This window comes from Scyliorhinus torazame, chromosome 1 (genome assembly GCF_047496885.1).
Source record: "Scyliorhinus torazame isolate Kashiwa2021f chromosome 1, sScyTor2.1, whole genome shotgun sequence".
NCBI lineage: Eukaryota > Metazoa > Chordata > Chondrichthyes > Carcharhiniformes > Scyliorhinidae > Scyliorhinus > Scyliorhinus torazame.
In genome coordinates, this window is record NC_092707.1 from 404,481,079 (window position 1) to 404,499,983 (window position 18,905).

General features: G+C 52.5%; 1 protein-coding gene across 4 annotated transcripts in view; it reads right to left on the bottom strand.

The window, feature by feature from the left end:
* The window catches only part of LOC140428091 (regulator of G-protein signaling 17-like), a 148,598-nt gene that overhangs the window by 104,140 nt on the left and 25,553 nt on the right, over window positions 1-18,905 (bottom strand). For 2 of the 4 annotated variants that reach the window (XR_011948703.1, XR_011948704.1), the window contains exon 3: window positions 18,570-18,739. The exons of the other annotated variants lie outside the window; for them this stretch is intronic. The gene's annotated coding sequence lies outside the window, so the exon portion shown is untranslated. Of the gene's footprint in view, window positions 1-18,569; window positions 18,740-18,905 lie in introns of those variants that run through there. 4 annotated transcript variants of the gene reach the window in all.

An 18,905-nucleotide genomic window follows, 5' to 3' on the forward strand; every position in this document is an offset into this window, starting at 1 on the left:
ACTGGCTCAGTGCTGCCCACTGGCTCAGTGCTGCCCACTGGCTCAGTGCTGCCCTCTGGCTCTGTGCTGCCCTCTGGCTCTGTGCTGCCCTCTGGCTCAGTGCTGCCCTCTGGCTCAGTGCTGCCCTCTGGCTCTGTGCTGGCCTCTTACTCAGTGTTGTCCACTGGCTCAGTGCTGCCCTCTGGCTCAGTGCTGCCCACTGGCTCAGTGCTGCCCTCTGGCGCTGTGCTGCCCTCTGGCTCTGTGCTGCCCACTGGCTCAGTGCTGCCCTCTGGCTCTGCGCTGCCCTCTGGCTCTGCGCTGCCCTCTTACTCAGTGCTGTCCACTGGCTCAGTGCTGCCAACTGGCTCTGCTGCCCACTGGCTCTGTGCTGCCCTCTGGCTCTGTGCTGCCCTCTGGCTTTATGCTGCCCACTGGCTCAGGCTGCCCTGTGGCTCACTGCTGGCCACTGGGTCTGTGCTGCCCCATAGCGCAGTGGCTGCCCTCTGGCTCTATGCAGATCTCTCACCCTGTGCTGCCCTCTGGCTCAGTGCTGCCCACAGGCTGTGCTGCCAGTGACTCAGTGCATCCCTCTGACTCAGTGCTGACCTCTGGCTCCGTGCTGCCCTCTAGCTGAGTGATGCACTCTGGTTCTGTGCTGCCCTCTGGCTCTCTGCTGCCCTCTGGCTCAGTGCTGCCCTCTGGCTCTGTGCTGCCCACTGGCTCAGTGCTGCCACCAGTCTCAGTTCTGCCCTCTGGCTCAGTTCTGACCTCTGGCTCTCTGCTGCCCTCTGGCTCAGTGCTGCCCTCTGGCTCAGTGCTGCCCACTGGCTCTGTGCTGGCCCCTGGCTCAGTGCTGCCTGTGATGCAGGCTGCCCTCTGGCTCTGTGCTGCCGTCTGGCTCTGTGCAGCCCTGTGGCTCAGTGCTGCCCACTGGTTCTTTGCTGCCCTCTGGACTGTGCCGCCCACTGGCTCAGGCTACCCTCTGACTCAGAGCTACCCACTGGCACAGTGCTGCTCTCTGTCTCTGTGCTGCCCACTCGCTCTGTGCTGCCACCAGGCTCAGTTCTGCCCTCTGGCTCATTTCTGCCCTCTGGTTCAGTGCTGCCCACTGGCTCTGTGCTGCCCTCTAGCTCATTTCTGCCCTCTGGCTCTGTGCTGCCCTGTGGCTCAGTGCTGCCTTCTGGCTCAGTGCTGCCTTCTGGCTCAGTGCTGCCTTCTGAAATGATGCTGCCCTCTGGTTCAGTGCTGCCCACTGGCTCTGTGCTGCCCTCTGGCTCTGTGCTGCCGTCTGGCTCAGTGCTGCCCTCTGGCTCAGTGCTGCCTTCTGAAATGCTGCTGCCCTCTGGCTCAGTGCTGCCGTCTGGTTCAGTGCTGCCCACTGGCTCTGTGCTGCCCTCTGGCTCTTTGCTGCCCTCTGGCTCAGTGCTGCCTTCTAGAATGGTGCTGCCTTCTGAAATGATGCTGCCCTCTGGTTCAGTGCTGCCACCAGGCTCAGTGCTGCCCTCTGGCTCAGTGCTGCCCTCTGGCTCTGTGCTACCCTCTGGCTCTGTGCTGCCCTCAGGCTCAGTGCTGCCCTCTGGCTCTGTGCTGCCCTCTGGCTCTGTGCTGCCCTCTGGCTCTGTGCTGCCCTCTGGCTCAGTGCTGCCCTCTGGCTCAGTGCTGCCCTCTGGCTCTGTGCTACCCTCTGGCTCTGTGCTGCCCTCAGGCTCAGTGCTGCCCTCAGGCTCAGTGCTGCCCTCTGGCTCTGTGCTGCCCTCTGGCATGGTGCTACCTTCTGAAATGATGCTGCCCTCTGGTTCAGTGCTGCCCTCTGGCTCTGTCCTGCCCCCTGGCTCAGTGCTGCCCCCTGGCTCAGTGCTGCCCTCTGGCTCTGTGCTGCCCCCTGGCTCAGTGCTGCCTGTGATGCAGGCTGCCCTCTGTCTCTGTGCCACCAACTGGCTCAGGCTGCCCTCTGGCTCTGTGCTGCCCTCTGGCTCTGTGCTGCCCACTGGCTCTGTGCTGCCCACTGGCTCTGTGCTGCCCTCAGGCTCAGTGCTGCCTTCTGGCTCTGTGCTGCCCTCTGGCTCTGTGCTGCTCTCTGGCATGGTGCTACCTTCTGAAATGATGCTGCCCTCTGGTTCAGTGCTGCCCTCTGGCTCTGTCCTGCCCCCTGGCTCAGTGCTGCCCTCTGGCTCTGTGCTGCCCCCTGGCTCAGTGCTGCCCTCTGGCTCAGTGCTGCCTGTGATGCAGGCTGCCCTCTGTCTCTGTGCCACCAACTGGCTCAGGCTGCCCTCTGGCTCTGTGCCACCAACTGGCTCAGGCTGCCCTCTGGCCCTGTGCTGCCCTCTGGCATGGTGCTGCCTTCTGAAATGATGCTGCCCTCTGGCTCAGTTCTGCCCTCTGGCTCAGTTCTGCCCTCTGGTTCAGTGACGCCCACTGGCTCTGTGCTGCCACCAGGCTCAGTTCTGCCCACTGGCTCTGTGCTGCCCTCTGGCTCTGTGCTGCCCTTTGGCTCTCTGCTGCCCTCTGGCTGGGTGCTTCCCTCTGGCTCAGGTTACCCTCTGGCTCTTTGCAGCCTGTGACTCAGGCTGCCCTCTGACCCTGTGCTGCCCACTGGCTCTGCGCTGCCCTCTGTCTCAGTGCTGCCCACTGACTCTGTGCTGCCCTCTGGCTCTGTGCTGCCTGTGACTCAGGCTGCCCTCTGGCTCTGTGCTTCCCTCTGGCACAGCCCTGCCCACTTGCTCTGTGCTTCCTGTGACTCAGGTTTCCCTCTGGCTCAGTGCTGCCCTCTGGCTCTGTGCTGCCCTCTGGCTCTGTGCTGCCCACTGGCTCTGTGTTGACCTCTGGCTCTGTGCTACCCTCTGGCTCAGCGCTGCCCTCTGGCTCAGTGCTGCCCTCTGGCTCTGTGATGCTCCCTGGCTCTGTGCTGCCCTCTCGCATGGTGCTGCCTTCTGAAATGAAGCTGCCCTCTGGCTCAGTGCTGCCCTCTAGCTCAGTGCTGCCCTCTGGCTCAGTGCTGCCCTCTGGCTCTATGTTGCCCTCTAGCTCAGTGCTGCCCTCTGGCTCTGTGCTGCCCTCTGGCTCTGTGCTGCCCTCTGGCTCATTGCTGCTCTCTGGCTCAGTGCTGCCCCCTGGCTCTGTGCTGCCCCCAGGCTCTGTGCTGCCTTCTGGCTCTCTGCAGCCCTCTGGCTCTATGTTGCACTCTTGCTCAGTGCTGCCCTCTGGCTCAGTGCTGTCCTCTGGCTCAGTGCTGCCCTCTGGCTCTGTGTTGCCCTCTGGCTCAGTGCTGCCCTCTGGCTCAGTGCTGTCCTCTGGCTCAGTGCTGGCCTCTGGCTCAGTGCTGCCCTCTGGCTCAGTGCTGTCCTCTGGCTCAGTGCTGTCCTCTGGCTCAGTGCTGCCCTCTGGCTCAGTGCTGCCCTCTGGCTCAGTGCTGTCCTCTGGCTCAGTGCTGCCCTCTGGCTCTATGTTGCCCTCTGGCTCAGTGCTGCCCTCTGGCTCAGTGCTGCCCTCTGGATCATCGAATAACAAGATTAAAGGCATGTGGTTTGAAATAATGGGCAGGGAATATCTATTCACATGGAAAGTTGAGGGGCTGTGGGTATTAGTGACTGAAGCAGAATATTTGAGGTTAGGTTGGAGACTGAGATGAAGGAAATGGGGGATGTGAGGATAGTGGGAATGAATGAGATTAGAACTGATTGCTGACGGAGCTAAGGTCCCCAGCAGCCCAAAGGTGGGCATGGCCAATCCACCTACCATCAGATTGTTCACCTGGTCTTGGTAGCACAGTGGTTGGCACAGTTGCTTCACAGCACCAGGGACCCGAGTTCGATTCCCAGCTTGGGTCACTGTCTGTGCGGAGTCTGCACGTTCTCCCCGTGTCTGTGTGGGTTTCCTTTGGGTGCTCCGGTTTCCTCCCACAGCCCAAAGATGTGCAGGTTAGGTGGATTGGCCATGCTAAATTTTCCTTCACATCCAATAAAAGGTTAGGTGGGGTGACTGGGTTATGGGATGGAGTGGGGGTGTGGGCTTGAGTGGGGTGCTCTTTCCAGGGGCTGGTGCAGACTCGATGGGCCAAATGGCCTCCTTCAGCACTGTAAAATTGGATAAGATTTGAAGGGGGAAATATTAAAGGACTGTGTGAAAGGGATGGGTGTGGGAGTTATCGGCAGCTCTGCAAAAGAGCCGGCGCATGTGTGGTAGCCAAGAGGCCTCCTATTGTGCAGTACCACTCTGCTCAATTCTCCTGTGGGTAAAAGTGTAACCTGAAGCAAACAATTTTTTTCAAAGATTCATCTTCAACAAGAGATACAAACAGTTAAAAGTACTTTGGTGTCCTGTGTGGTAGTCAAGGCAACGATAAAGGAATATTTAACACAGTGAATGTACAGATAAGGTGACACAGCAGGGGTAGAAACAAGGCCTTGTTGTGCCAGTATTGTCAATGTAAGATGGGGCCTAGCTTCAGGGGTTTAACGTGTCACAATCCAAGGAGGATTGTCAAATGGTCGGCTCCAGATGTTCCTGGTGTTAGCTGAGAACAGGTGTCGGGTCCTTTAACCACGTAGACGAGAGGGTCAATGCCCGAGCTAGGGCCCCTCAGAGAAATTCGAGTGCAGGTTTCGGGCCTCTCCTGCTCAGCCATAAGTGGCTGCTGAGGCACAAGCGTCAGCAGCTACGTACCGCACGTGCTTGAGAATCCTTATTTTCAACAAAATAATCTGTGTTGCGAAGCCAGAAAAGACAGATGTACTCATACCAACTATGGTCAAAAAATCTTTTTGTTCATTTGTTCATGGGACATGAGCATCGCAGGCTCTGCCAGCATTTATTGGCCATCCCTAATTACCCCTTGAGGGGTCAGTTAAGAGTCATTTCTGTGGGTCTGGAGTCACATGTAGGCCAGACCGGATCAGAACGGCAGATTTCCTTCCCTAAAGGACATGAGTGAACCAGATGGGTTTTTACAACAATCAACAATGGTTCCATGGTCATCATTGGACTTTTAATTCCAGATACTTTCCTGAGTTTAAATTGTGGGCATCGCTGGCTTGGCCAGATTTGTTGCCCAACCATAATCACCCTTGAGAAGGTGGGGGCGAGCTGCCTTCTTGAGCCGCTGCTGTCCCTGAGGTGTAGGTGCACCCACTGTGCTGTTCGGGAGGGAGTTCCAGGGTTTTGACCCAGCGACAGTGAAGGGACGGAGATATATTTCCAAGTCAGGGTGGTGTGTGACTTGGAGGGGAACCTCCAGGCGGTGGGGTTCCCATGTATACACAGCCCTTGTCCCTCGAGGCGGTAGAGGTTGCGGGTTTGGAAGGTGCTGTTGAAGGAGCCTTGGTGGGTTCCTGCAGTCCATCTTGTAGATGCTACACACGGCTGCTATTGTGCGCCGATGGTGGAGGGAGCAGACCCTGGTGGTGCTGATCAAGCGAGCTGCTTTGTCCTGGAAACCATCGGGACACTGTCTGAGAGAAAAGTAACACTGAGCTACCAATCAGCAATCCTGTGTTTGGCATACCATGGAGGTTTGCAGGCTCCAGCAACTCATCCAAAATAATGTAAATGGGGGCCAAGGCCCAATTTCTGGCCCCTGGTGGACCAAGCTCTGTCTGAGAAATGCCGAGTCTGAGCCCCAAAACCAGCCTCTGTCCCAAAACTTCCCCTTCGCCGCCAATCTTACTCAGGATACCAGGCAGGTGCGAATCACAGTCTGTGGCTGACAAAAACACAAGCTGCTCTTCAACCAGCATCACATTCACAACAGTGCACAGTCACACCGCTCCCTGTATCGAGAAAGCGAGCAGGGCCAAATAAAAAAACAGAAAATAAAAGAATTAACAGAGCGGAATCGCAAAGACTTTTGGGAAGGTGAAGAAAGGAGTGTGGAGAAAATAAGAGGCTTGCATTTCTATCGCGCCTTTCACAGCCACAAAATGTCCCAACGTGCTTCACAACCAGTCAAGTTCTTGAATACACTCACCATTTGCTGCCGAAAATGCGGCCGTCAATTTGTACACAGCAAGATCCCAAAGAATAATAATGGCCCCCATCATCTGTTTTACGTCAGGGTTGAGGGATCAATAATGGGAAAAACAAACACACACGCACGCACACACACGCACACACACGCAAACGGTGAGTTAGAGAGAGCTAATGGGGGAAAAAAACACACACAGATGCACACACGCGCGCACACGCAAACGGCGAGTCAGAGAGAGCTAGATGCACGCAAGCGTACATATGGAGAGACAGACAGACTGACACAAACACAGACAGACACACACACACAGAAAAGACAGACAGTCACACATACACACACACACACAGACAGACTGACACCCACCCACACACATTTAGAGAAAGCTATACACATACACGAACGCACACACACAAACAAAGACACAAACGGACGAGACAGAGACACACACAGAAACATGATTGATTAATAATAAACAGGCAGGGCCTGAGACACTCCAGGTTGACTGTTTTTTTCTAAGGTGAGCCATGTACTGTACATAAACACAGTGGGGCCCAATCTTCATTTCAGCTGCATGCCAAACACAGGATTGCTCATTCGATTAATTAACAACATCCCCAGCTAGAAGGAGGCTGGCTGCAGGAAACCCCACTGGCCCAGGCTGGCATGTCTCATCAAGTGGGACTGAAAATAGAGGAAGGCACGGCTTCTATTTTCCAAAGCTGCTTCACGTGTTAATTAAATCTCGAGGATACCCTTCATGTGCCAGTGAGATCACATTTGTTTCGCAAGGCAGAAAACACACCCACCCACACTCTCACCCACAGCCACACACAAACACACCCACACAAACACACCCACACACGCTCTCACACACACACCCACACACACACACCCACACTCTCACCCACAGCCACACACAAACACACCCACACAAACACACCCACACAAACACACCCACACACGCTCTCACACACACACCCACACACACACACACCCACACTCTCACCCACAGCCACACCCACCCACACACAAACACACCCACACTCGCGCACACACACACACACACCCCCCCACAGAAACACACCCACAGAAACACACCCACACACGCTCTCACACACACACCCACACACACACCCACCCACACTCTCACCCACAGCCACGCACAAACACACCCACACAAACACACCACAAAAACACACCCACAGAAACACACCCACACACGCTCTCACCCACACGCACACACACCCACACTCTCACCCACAGCCAGCCACACACACCCACACACAAACACACCCACACTCACACACACACACACACACACACAAACACACCCACACACGCTCTCACACACACACCCACACACACCCACACTCTTAGCCACAGCCACACACACCCACACACAAACACACCCACACTCACACAAACACACCCACACACGCTCTCACACACACACCCACACACACACACACACACACTCTCACCCACAGCCACACACACCCACACCCACAGAAACACACCCACACACGCTCTCACACACAGCCACACACACACACCCACACAAACACACCCACAGAAACACACCCACACACGCTCTCACACACACACCCACACACACACCCACACTCTCACCCACAGCCACACACAAACACACCCACACAAACACACCCACAGAAACACACCCACAGAAACACACCCACACACGCTCTCACACACACACTCACACACACACCCACCCACACTCTCACCCACAGCCACACACACCCACACACAAACACACCCACACTCACACACAAACACACCCACAGAAACACACCCACACACGCTCTCACACACACACCCACACACACACACCCACACTCTCACCCACAGCCACACACAAACACACCCACACAAACACACCCACAGAAACACACCCACAGAAACACACCCACACACGCTCTCACACACACACCCACACACATACACACCCACACTCTCACCCACAGCCACACACAAACACACCCACACAAACACACCCACAGAAACACACCCACAGAAACACACCCACACACGCTCTCACACACACACTCATACACACACCCACCCACACTCTCACCCACAGCCACACACAAACACACCCACACAAACACACCCACAGAAACACACCCACAGAAACACACCCACACACGCTCTCACCCACACACCCACACTCTCACCCACAGCCACAAACACCCACACACAAACACACCCACACTCACACACACACAAACACACCCACAGAAACACACCCACACATGCTCTCACACACACACCCACACACACACACCCACACTCTCACCCACAGCCACACCCACCCACACACAAACACACCCACACTCGCACACACACACACACACAAGCACACACACAGAAACACACCCACACACGCTCTCACACACAGCCACACACAAACACACCCACACAAACACACCCACAGAAACACACCCACAGAAACACACCCACACACGCTCTCACACACACACCCACACACACACACACCCACACTCTCACCCACAGCCACACACAAACACACCCACACTCGCGCACACACACACACACACACAAACACACCCACAGAAACACACCCACACACGCTCTCACACACACCCACACAAACACACCCACAGAAACACACCCACCCACACATACACCCACACTCTCACCCACAGCCACACACAAACACACGCACACTTGCACACACACACACACACAAACACACCCACAGAAACACACCCACCCACACTCGCACACACACCCACACAAACACACCCACAGAAACACACCCAAACACTCCCACACACACCCACACAAACAAACCCACACATACACACCCACACTCGCACACACACACCCACACAAACACACGCACAGAAACACACCCACACACTCGCGCACACACCCACACAAACACACCCACAGAAACACACCCACACTCTCACACATACACACACACATACTCTCACACACAGAGACCCACACAAACAACCGCACACATACACACCCACATACACACACTCACACCCACGCACACAAACACACCCACACTCTCTCACACACACCCACACTCACTCACACCCACACACTCTCGCACGCACACACCTACACACTCTTGCATCCACACACTCTCGCACACATACCCACACTCCCTCGCACACACACACACACAAACAACCACCCACAAACACCCACACACATCCACACAAACAAACATCCATCTATACAAACACACACACACTCGCACAGGCACCCACCCAAACAAGCATCCGCCCACACAAACAGACTCACGCACCCACACACCCACACAAAAACACCCACATGCACACACTCTCACACACGGACACCCACTTAAACACACACACATCCACACAAACAAACATCCACATCTACAAACACCCACACACTCTCACACACAGACACCCACCCACACAAACATCTACCCACACAGACACACACATCCACACAAACACTCCCACACACACCCACGCAAATACCCACCAACAGTCAGACATACACAGAGAAACACCCACCCATACAGAGACACAAACACACACAAACAGCCACAGACACACAAACACTCACACACACCTGCACACAGGCACCAAACACCCACCCATGCACAGACACACCCACCCACACACACACTCAGTCACACCCACACAATCACCCACACACACAAACACATCCATACAAACACCTACCCACTCACTGACAGATACACCCACACACAGAAACATAAAAGCAGCCATCCATGCACTGACACACCCACACACACATCCACAAACTCACAGAAACGCACACAAACACTCACTAACACACAAACACCCATACACACACCCACACAAATTCCCACACTCATAAACACACACAAACACCCCCACCCACACACTTTACATCCATGCACCCACATACATATAAAAACATTCACACAATAGAAACACACACGCAAACACACAAAACCTCTCACCCCAACACACACAAACACCCACACGCATACATGTACAAATGCACAGACACCCAGACGTGCACCCACTTACACGCAAGTTCACAAACATACACAAACCCATCATGCACACTGATGCACACACGTGCACACTGACACACACACTCACACTTACACAAGTACAAATGCTAACATGCACACTCACTCACACCAATTCTCAAACACACACACACATGCAAATGTGCATAAATAAATACCCACTCACACACACTGACCCACTCACACAGACCGAATCACACATACACAGACCGGATCACACATACACAGACCGAATCATACATACATTAGGGCAGCACGGTAGCATTGTGGATAGCACAATTGCTTCACAGCTCCAGGATCTCAGGTTCGATTCCGGCTTGGGTCACTGTCTGTGCGGAGTCTGCACATCCTCCCAGTGTGTGCGTGGGTTTCCTCCAGGTGCTCCGGTTTCCTCCCACAGTCCAAAGATGTGCAGGTTAGGTGGATTGGGCATGATAAATTGCCCTTAGTGTCCAAAAGTGCCCTTAGTGTCCAAAATTGCCCTTAGTGTCCAAAATTGCCCTTAGTGTTGGGTGGGGTTGCTGGGTTATGGGGATAGGGTGGAGGTGTTGACCTTGGGTGGGGTGCTCTTTCCAAGAGCTGGTGCAGACTCGATGGGCCGAATGGTCTCCTTCTGCACTGTAAATTCTATGATACACAGACCGAATCACACATACACAGACCGAATCACACATACACAGACCAAATCACTCACACACAGACCAAATCACACATACACAGACCAAATCATACACACACAGACCAAATCACTCACACACAGACCGAATCACACATACATAGACCGAATCACACATACACAGACCAAATCACACATACACAGACAGAAACACACATACAGACTGAATCACACACAGACCAAATCACTCACACACAGACCCACTCACACACACAGACCAAATCACTCACACACACAGACCAAATCACTCACACACAGACCCACTCACACACACAGACCAAATCACTCACACACAGACCCACTCACACACTCAGACCAACTCACACACACACTCCCAGACATACACTCTCACAAACACACACAAACAGAGCCACTCAGACACATGCACAGACCAAATCACACACACAGACAAACTCACACACCCACCGACCCACTTACACACACAGACCCACTCGCGAACACACACCGATCCACTCACACACACACAGACCCGCTCACGCACACACACCGATCCACTCACACACACACAGGCCCACTCATACACACACAGAGGCACACAGATCCACTCACACACACAGACCCACTCACACACAGACAGGCCTACTCATACACACACAGATCCACTCACACACACAGACCCACACACACACACAGACACAATCATACACACACATACAGACCCACTTACACACACACACAACCTGATCCACTCACACGCACAGACCCACTCATACACACAGTCACACATACCCCCCACACACACAGACCCACTCATACACGCAGAGACACAGACCCACTCACACACACAGACCCACTCGCACACACCCACTTACAGACACACACAAACCCACTCACACACAACCCCCCCCACCACACACACACAGACCGACTCACACACATGACCCACTCACACACACAGACCCACGCACACACACAGACCAACTCACACATAAAGACCCACTCACACACACACACCAACCCACTCACACACCCACAGACCCACTCACATACAACACAGACCCACTCACACACCCACAGACCCACTCACACACACAGACCCACTCACACACACACCGACCCACTCACACACCCACAGACCCACTCACACACACAGACCCACTCTCACACACAGACCCAGTCGCGCACACACACACACACAGACCCACTCACACATACAGACCCACTCTCACACACAGACCCACTCACACACACAAACACACACAGACCCACTCACACACACACAGATCCACTCACACACACACACACACACAGACCCACTCACACATACAGACCCACTCTCACACACAGACACACACAGACCCACTCACACGCAGACCCACTCACACATACAGACCCACACACACACACACAGACCCACTCACACACACAGACCCACTCACATACACACAGACCCACTCACACATACAGACCCACTCGCACACACACACAGACACAGACCCACTCACACATACAGACCCACTCACACACACAGACACACACACACACAGACCCACTCACACGCAGACCCACTCACACATACAGACCCACACACACACACACAGACCCACTCACACATACAGACCCACTCAGACACACACACAGACACACTCACACACACAGACCCACTCACACACACATACACAGGCCCAATCTCACACACATACACAGACCCAATCACACACACAGACCCACTAACACACACAAACAGACCCACACACACATAGATCAACTCACATACACACACATAGACCAACGCACTCCAACACACACAAACCCACTCACACACACAGACCGACTCACACACACACACAAACCCACACACACACAGACCCACTCACACACAAATCCACTCACACACACACAGACCGACTCACACACAAACACACACACAGACCCACACACATACACACAGACCCACTCACACAAACAGACCCACTCACACACACACACACATAGTCTCACTCACATACACATAGACCCACCCACTCCAACACACACACACAGACCCACTCTCACACACAGACCCACTCGCGCACACAGACACACAGACCCACTCACACATACAGACCCACTCGCACACACACACACACAGACCCACTCGCACACACAGACCCACTCGCGCACACACACACACACAGACCCACTCGCACACACACACACACAGACCCACTCGCACACACAGACCCACTCACACACACAGACCCACTCACACACACACACACACAGACCCACTCACACACACAGACCCACTCACACACACAGACCCACTCACACACACACACCGACCCACTCACACACCCACAGACCCACTCACACACACAGACCCACTCTCACACACAGACCCACTCGTGCACACACACACACAGACCCACTCACACATACAGACCCACTCTCACACACAGACCCACTCACACACACACAGATCCACTCACACACACACACACACAGACCCACTCACACATACAGACCCACTCACACACAGACACACACAGACCCACTCACACGCAGACCCACTCACACATACAGACCCACACACACACACACACACACAGACCCACTCACACACACAGACCCACTCACATACACACAGACCCACTCACACATACAGACCCACTCGCACACACACACACACACACACAGACCCACTCACACATACAGACCCACTCACACACACAGACACACTCACACACACAGACCCACTCACACGCAGACCCACTCACACATACAGACCCACACACACACACACAGACCCACTCACACATACAGACCCACTCAGACACACACACAGACACACTCACACACACAGACCCGCTCACACACACATACACAGGCCCAATCTCACACACATACACAGACCCAATCACACACACAGACCCACTAACACACACAAACAGACCCACACACACATAGATCAACTCACACACACACACATAGACCCACCCACTCCAACACACACACAAACCCACTCACACACACAGACCGACTCACACACACACACACAAACCCACACACACAGACCCACTCACACACAAATCCACTCACACACACACAGACCGACTCACACACAAACACACACACACAGACCCACACACACACACACAGACCCACTCACACATACAGACCCACTCACACACACACACACATAGACTCACTCACATACACATAGACCCACCCACTCCAACACACACACACAGACCCACTCTCACACACAGACCCACTCGCGCACACAGACACACAGACCCACTCACACATACAGACCCACTCGCACACACACACACACAGACCCACTCACACACACACACACAGACCCACTCACACACACAGACCCACTCACACACACACAGACCCACTCACACACAGACCCACTCACACATACAGACCCACTCACACACACACACACAGACCCACTCACACACACAGACCCACTCACACACACACAGACCCACTCACACACAGACCCACTCACACACACAGACCCACTCACACGCACACACACAGACCCACTCACACATACAGACCCACTCAGACACACACACAGACCCATTCACACACACAGACCCACTCACACACACAGACCCACTCACACGCACACACACAGACCCACTCACACATACAGACCCACTCAGACACACACACAGACCCACACACACACACGGACACAGACCCACTCACACACACACACAAATCCACTCACACACACTCAGACCGACACACACACACAGACCGACTCTCACACACACACAAACAGACCCACTCACACACACAGTCCCACTCACAGACACATGGACCCACTTACTCACACACACACACACACACAAACAGACCCACTCTCACACACGGATCTCCCCCCCCCCCCCCCCCCCCCCCACACACACACACACACTTACAGGCTGGATCCAGACCAGTCCATGAGTCATATTATGTATGAGATCCAATCAGGATTTGCTTAATTCCTTTTATAGAAAGGATTTATCTGTTAAAACAAATTTGATGTCAGTTTTGTTTTCTTTGGCACTTTGTGTCATACACAGCGGTAAGCTGTCGTGCTTAAAAGTAAATTCACGTGGTGTCCGATTACAAACTCCATCATATTTGACTTGTATGTATACGATTTGAGTTATGTGTCTAACATTTTATCCTCAAACTGATCCATCCTTACATGCTGGAGTGTGGAGGACTATGAGGCTGAGTTGGAGAGTGTGGGTGTTTGAGCAGCATTGTGGTGATGTGGGCCCCACAATCCAGGCTGAGGGAGTGCTGCACTGTTAGATAAGCTGTTTTTTTAGATGCTGCATTAAAGGTCTCGCCTTCCTTTAAAGTTGAAAGGGAAAAGCTCCCACTGTGCTAGTCTGAAGACCAGAGAGTTCTTCCACACATCTTCATGAAGGAAATGCTTACAGGGTACTGGGGAAAGTGCAGGACCATGGACCAACAAGTTGAATAGCATTTTCAAAAGACTGGCACAGGAATCAGAGTACCCACACCCCAGCCTTCAAAATTATATCCTTGAATCTATATTGTCTCTCCTCATGTTTACGGGAAATTGACAAGACAGACATTGACCCCATGTAGTTAAATCTCTGCTCTGACTGCCATTCCTACGGACAATTCGGAGAGCGACACATCAGCATCAAATATCCAATTGATCCCAGCCAGCCCCCCTGCTGGGTTCTTTGGAAATGACCTCTGGTTGGGAGTTGGCATTTCCAGTGCGGCTAAAGTCCGCGGCTGAACCAAGTGACAAAAACGCTGGGGAACGGGTTCCGCAAAAAGTGGAGCTCCGGAGATCGTTAACCAGCCTCGATTTGTCTGTTACGCTTTGTCCAAAACGCCACTCGTCAAAACAAGTCATGAATTAAAGATTACTAAAAGTGGTTACTCTCAACCATTTCCAATGTTAACATTGCGAGTCAATAGTCCAGAAGAAGGAATATTGTTTATGATGCCTTTTCTTTTATAAATGTGATTTTCCTCATCTAAATATTTTGTTTAGGAGCAATTTATGTTTCCTGGTTTAATAAACAACATCTGTTTGGCGTTTACTTGAATACAGAAATGCTGATAAATAAAACCATCCAGCTCCAGAATGTGAAGGGATATGATTAAGTCCCAACAATCATGATCCATGTTTGATCATCACCTCGTCCCATCAACTCAGTCAATCCGGTCTCATCACTGCTCCCTCAAACTTCCCGAAGTTCCTGAATCCAACCTCACTATCTTCACCTCATATTCCTCAATTCCAATCTCACCCATTTTCTCCATCCCTCAATCAAAACTATCTTTTCCCCATATCCCTCAATTTAATCCTCTCACCGTTTGCCTATATTCCTCAATCCCATTGTAGCCATCTGAGATGGCCACCTGCAAAGGACCATGGGAATTATGGCCCACCCAGGACTCAGACAGATACAGTGCTTCTGTGTATTTGAAACGCAGGTAGCTAGACCTGATCGAAACCCCCGCTCGTTTGCATTCTAATGGCCCATTTCCCCAGAACAATAGGACTGCACTCAAGAAACCGATACAGCCACAGACTGATTGGCGCCACTCCCTTTACTCAGAGAGCCCAACTGCCAAGGTCAATGACCGTTAAGGACCAGTCCAGCCACCAAGGCACCCGCCCCTTTATTGGCCGAAATCGAAGGCAGTGATCGGAGCACTGTCGAACTATTGGGTCCAAGATTAAGGACCGCCCCAAAGAGCGCAAAATCCCAGAGGGATAAAAGGGGACACAGCCATGTGTTCTGCCTCTTTTGGACCCGGCCTGTGCCAGCCTCCTTTGAATCCGACCTGTGCCAACCCAACTGCAGCATAACGACCAGTCAAGTTCAAGACCAACGATCGCTACCTGATGGGTGAGCCCAGCAGAGACAGAGCCACTTCTTCAAACCAGCCACTTGAGATCAAGATAAAGGCCTTATCCACTTGCACAGTGCCGGTCTCCTGAAGTTAAGTGTAGGTTATTGTAGCTGATAGGTGTAGTTTAACTTGTAGTGTATTGTGCTTGCATGTCGCAGTAACCCTTGTGTGTAAATAAACCATCTTTGAACTTCAACTGACTGACTGGTTGTGTGGTTATTTGACCGATATACGGGAAGCCTTGTGGTTCAGTAAGAGAAACAGAAACACCCACAGTATTGGTGACGCTGTTGGGCCATAACATCATATCATAAAAGGATCCTCAGTATCATATTGGCAACTCTAAAGAGCAACATTATTGGTGACGCTCGTGGGATAGTATTCCATTAAATTGGCAACACCATCTACGTTCTCCCCATATCCTTCAACCTAATCCTGCCATTTTCTCCCAATATCCCTCTACCCAAGCCACCCACCTCCTGACCAGCTGTCAGATTTGTCTGGGATGTCAGAAATGCAGCATCTTGATTCGCGGGGAAATCAGTCAATCCTGGCTCTCGATTGGTAAATGAACCCAAGGCCAGATTGTGAAGGATGAAACTGGAGGTTAATACTTTTTTTTACCATAGGTTAAATCGCAGAATGCAGCATCACATATGCCTGCCTTCTACCTGCCATTCCCAGTGTCTCAGCGGTCTCTATTTATAAATGCTCTCGGTGCTTATTTAAACAAAGTCCTTCACCTGTGATATTAGCAACATAATTAGCATTATTAACACTGATGACCATGACATGCTTTCTTTCATGACATCCACATAATGCTTAACATGCAGTGACTGGCAGGCTGTTGAAGAAAGTGTAATTATTAGATGGGCATTATTCGCATCTCAGTGCCACACCCTTGGGGGTGGGGATGGGGTTGGGAGTGTGCTGCTGCAGCCGTCAGGAAGACCAGCGTTTTACCCAATGCTAACTGTTCTCATGGTGAGCTGCCTTAACAGCTGTGGATCTGGAGTCACAGCCAGACCAGGTAAGGACGGCAGGTTTCTTCCCCCCAAAGGACACTGATGAACCAAATGGGTGTTTTACGACAATCCAGTCGCTTCATGGTCACCATTACTGAGACTAGCTTTTTATTCCAGGTTTATTTAATTAACTGAACTGAATTGACAAACTGCCGTGGTGTGATTTGAACTTGCATTCACAAGATCCCTAGTCTGGGCCATCGCAGAGTTAGTCCAGTAACATTTCACACGGCACTACCATCTCACTCCCTTACTCTGACCATGTTGGGGTGTGGCTGGAGGTAGCAGGGCTTGAAAGGTTTCGTGGGCCGCTTGGCACCCTTGCACTGATCCCCTCTAACTCAGAGAACATCATTAGCATGGTAACGCAGTGGTTAGCACAGTTGCTTTACAGCTCCAGGGTGCCAGGTTCGATTCCCGGCTTGGGTCACTCTCTGTACGGAGTCTGCACGTTCCCCCCCCCCGCGTCTGCGTGGGTTTCCCCCGGGTGCTCCGGTTTCCTCCCACAAGTCCCGAAAGGATTGCTGTTAGGCGAATTGGACCTTCTGAATTCTCCCTCATTCCGAACAGGCGTCGGCGTGTGGCGACTAGGGCCTTTTCACAGTAACTTTGTTGCAGTGTTCATGTAAGCCTACTTGTGACAATCAAGATTATTCTTCTTGAAGGCTGATGGAGCTATTCCCTAAACTCATGGCGAATGGCGAGCTTGAGGAAGTTTCAATTTCCCCAGGAATCTGGGGCGGGAAAGGTCCGGGAGGAGTCAGGCAATGTTGGCGATTGGCAGTCGGATTTCGGAAAGGAAGCCAAGCTGTGTTTGGGAATGATATTGCCATGGTGCAGGTGGTGAAGAAGAATGGAACATGCGAGCAAAGACTGCACTGGGCCACACAAGGAGACTATGACACAGAACACAGAAGAAGGTGACAACAGCAGAGGCAAATGGGGTGGAGCGAGCACACGCGAGGAACAAACCAATGGACACAGAATGAGGCTGAAGACCAGAGAAAAGTTGCAATGGATGTTTTATTAACACATTAAATGCTTCCCAGGCTTGATGGATGAGACATATTTTCAATCTATCACTCTGAGAGGAAGACTTGTCTTCAGGAAGAACATCTGCATGATTGCCGAGAGAGTCAGAATACAGGGAGCAAGCACACTTGTCACTGGAAATCCTTGATTGTAAAATGGATACAAATACTGCACAGTTATTCCAGCTCTTCTCCCCATAGGTCTATAACTCTGAGCTCAATCTCCCTCTCTCCAAGAACTCTACCGAGAAGTTAAAGCACAAACAGGCCATTTGGCCCCACTAGTCTGTGTGACAGGTGCTGTTCAGGA